Source organism: Tenrec ecaudatus, chromosome X (genome assembly GCF_050624435.1).
Source record: "Tenrec ecaudatus isolate mTenEca1 chromosome X, mTenEca1.hap1, whole genome shotgun sequence".
NCBI lineage: Eukaryota > Metazoa > Chordata > Mammalia > Afrosoricida > Tenrecidae > Tenrec > Tenrec ecaudatus.
The window spans coordinates 151,887,802-151,891,172 of NC_134548.1; the positions used below are offsets into that span (position 1 = coordinate 151,887,802).

Genomic DNA, 3,371 nt, shown 5'->3' on the forward strand with positions numbered 1-3,371 from the left:
TTTGCACCCACTGGCCTGCGATCTTCCTGCATTTTTCCTCATTGCCTGAGACTGTGTGAGTCTGAAGAGAGATTTATGGACTGGTATTGACTTAAGAACTTGATCTGGACTGGGCTGGGATGCTTTCTTAATATACAATTAGTCTTGGATATAAAGTCCTTCCTTATATGAGTGTCACTGGATTTGTTTCTCTTGTCAACCTGGTCTAACACAGCTAGCTTTAAGGTTTAATTATTGTGCAGGTCATTGTAAAATATTGTGACTCCTGAAAAAACCAACTTAAGAATATTTTTTACAACCTTTGATTTTAAACTCAGATTGATCCCAGTCAACTGTTATGTCTTATTAAAAATATCATGGAAGCAATGTGAAAATGAAAATAAGACAACAGTCTTAAAAAGAATAAAATATTTAGAAATATATCTAATAAAATTAATTTAAAAACTTGTTTGACAAATGACAAAAATTATTGAAAGAGAGGGGGAAGAGGAATCAAAACTGATTGTGATGATGTATATCCAACTTTTTTAAAAAGCAATTTAACTATGGGAATGTATGAAATGTGAATATTATATCAAGACAACTACAAAGAAAAAAAAGACACCAAAATTTGACCAATGGTTACAATGAGTGCAGGAGGAAGAGCTTTAGCTGAGGGGCATTGAGTTTCTGTCCATGGTGATGGAACAATGGTTGTACAACACGAAGAGGATAATCAGTGGCACACACAGAAGTTGTTGAAATGGAGAATGTTTTATTATGTATATTTTGCCATAATTAAAAAAAAAGAAGCCCTGGTGGCGCTGTTGGGTAAACATTGGACTGCTGATCTCAAGTTTGGAGGTTTGAACCTCCTGTGGGAGAACAGTGAAGCTGGATGCTCCTTTAAAGATTTAGCCCCTTTTACCTTGCAGGTCTGGATAGGGCAGAGGTTGTACACTGGTGCATATAGGAGCTGGAGGCTCAGGGAATCCAGGGTGGATGATACCTTCAGGACCAGGGGTGTGAGGGGCGATACTGGGAGGGTAGAGGGTGAGTGGGCTGGAAAGAGCAAACCGATTACACGGATCTACATGTGACCTCCTCCCTGGGGGACGGACAACAGAAAAGAGGTTGAAGGGAGACGCCAGACAGGGCAAGATATGACAAAATAATAATTTATAAATTATCAAGGGCTCACGAAGGAAGGGGGGCGGGGAGGGAGGGGAAAAAGAGGACTTGATGCAAAGGGCTTAAGTGGAATGTACAGATGTGCTTTATACAATTGATGTATGTATAGATTGTGATAAGAGTTGTATGAGTCCCTAATAAAATGTTTTTTAAAAAAAGATTTAGCCTTAGAAAACCTACATAGCGTTGCTATGAGTTGGAATCTACTAGATGGCAATGAGTTTGATTTGGGACTTTTATGGGGTAGTTCTACTCTTACCTAGGGTTGCCATGAATCAGAATCAAGGTAAGGGCACACAGCAGCAAGCGTCTCAAAGAGTTTATAGTGAAGTGCATGTGCATCAGTGACCACAATACAAGAGAAGGAGTGAAGATTGCTCCCAAGGAGGAACCAATTGTTATGATGAGGGAGATATGAATTCTTAATGGAAGAGATGCTTTTGGAGCTTGGAAGGGCTATGGGATTTGGAAAGGTATTTTCCATGAGCAAGTCACTCCAGCAATGTGTGGGTGTGAGGGCAGAGATGGGGGTAGAACACACTGAATGACATGGCCATGAACAATGGCTTGGATGTGAAAAGTACTCTTGTGGTTCAGGCCTACCAAGTACTCCAATTGCCTTGGAAGGAGAAATTGTGTCTAAGACAAGACAGGTAGGTGAGAACAAATTCTTGAAGGCATTGAACACCACGCTGAGGAGTTTGAACTTTCCTCTCTAGGCAAGAGAGACCCCTGAAGGTTTTTAATCAGGGGTTACTCCATCAGAGCTATGTTCTTGCCCCTCTACCCTCCCTTCACCCCAATCCCACCCTGTGCCACACTGCCGACTACCCAGTTCCTCCTCAAGTTAGAGGTGCCCAGAGGCTTATGATCTCAAGACAGGTGCCAGGCACACCTAGTGCTGAAATGTCTGAACAACAGAGATTCAGAGATGTCCTGAAAGTTTCCAGAAAGTCACTCCCACATAATGCACAAAGAGGGATCCAGACAATAGCAGGCTCTCAAGCCCAGCAGTTGATACTAGAAGATTACTGATTGAGGCCATAAAAATTACACGAGAGAGAAAATTTCCAGCCAGAATTATCTTCCCAGTTAAAATATGACTTAAATGGGAGGCTAAAGACCTTTTCAGACAGTTTCTCTCTCGTGCAATTTTTTCTTTGACAGCTACTGAAGAATGCGCTCTAACCACCTGAGAAGGTAAAACAAGGTTGGAATTCAGGAAATGGGATCCAATCTGGGAGAGTGGCCCGCAGACAGCTCAGGGTGAGAGTTGTGCAGCAGGTCTGCCGAAGAACGTTGTTGGATCAGGGAGATGACAGGCTCGGGGAAGGAGGCCTATGAGACATGAGGGGAGACGTAATAAAGAATTGAGGAGACAGGAGGATGCTAGATAAGGCATGGGCAAACAAAATAAAACAACTGGTAGTTAGACATTCCAAGAAAAGTACATCGTAGAGAAGGAAAAACAATCATAGTGTATTGCTAGACTCCACAGTAAACAGTGGTTGTTTGTCGTGATAAGATTTTTTTATAAGGAAATCTTGGTTTCTAATAATATTAATGTATTGCTTTTGTTTGTTTGTTGAAAACTAGCTTGTGTGTAACAAAAGAATTTAACTTTGTTTCAATTTTATTTTTCCTCCTTTTATAACCACTCAAACCAGTGTTTAGGTCTGATGGGTAAGGAATCTAGAGGGTTATTTTCAAAGGCTGTGACCTTTCTTAGTTTATCATGCTGATACGTATTTTAATTCCACAATTATAAGAATGAAATCTAATTCTGAGTGTGCTCTGACAGTTGACCTGGAGAGAGTAGAAACAATTAGAAGGATAGTGTGATCGTTATATCAAGAGGCAAGGAGGGTTTGAACTAAGCTGCTTAGGTTTTCTTTGAAACATTGCTAACCAGGATGGTATTTAACTGTTTTATTACTTAACAGATAGACCATAAATTATCGAACGAATATCCAAGCAGATATATTCAATTCATATTTATGGAGGTATCTGTCTGTTAGGAATCTCATCCAAATGCAAACTCCTGAGTAGAAGCCTTATCTATTTTGTTACTGCTATCAATACCCTGGACCTAACATAGCGCCTGGGATCCAGTAGAAGCTTGATAAATATTAATCGAGTGAATGAATTTGTGCAATGCCAAATTGTTTTCTTCCTTACTCCTAAAATGCTTCTTATTTGTA

At 40.2% G+C, this 3,371-nt stretch overlaps 1 non-coding gene across 1 annotated transcript; it reads right to left on the reverse strand.

Moving 5' to 3' along the window:
- Positions 1 to 2,750: 2,750 nt before the first annotated feature.
- LOC142435429 (small nucleolar RNA SNORA61) lies at positions 2,751 to 2,871 on the reverse strand. The gene has a single exon (XR_012781487.1). It is a non-coding gene; the product is annotated as a small nucleolar RNA SNORA61 (small nucleolar RNA).
- Between the last annotated feature and the right edge of the window lie 500 nt (positions 2,872 to 3,371).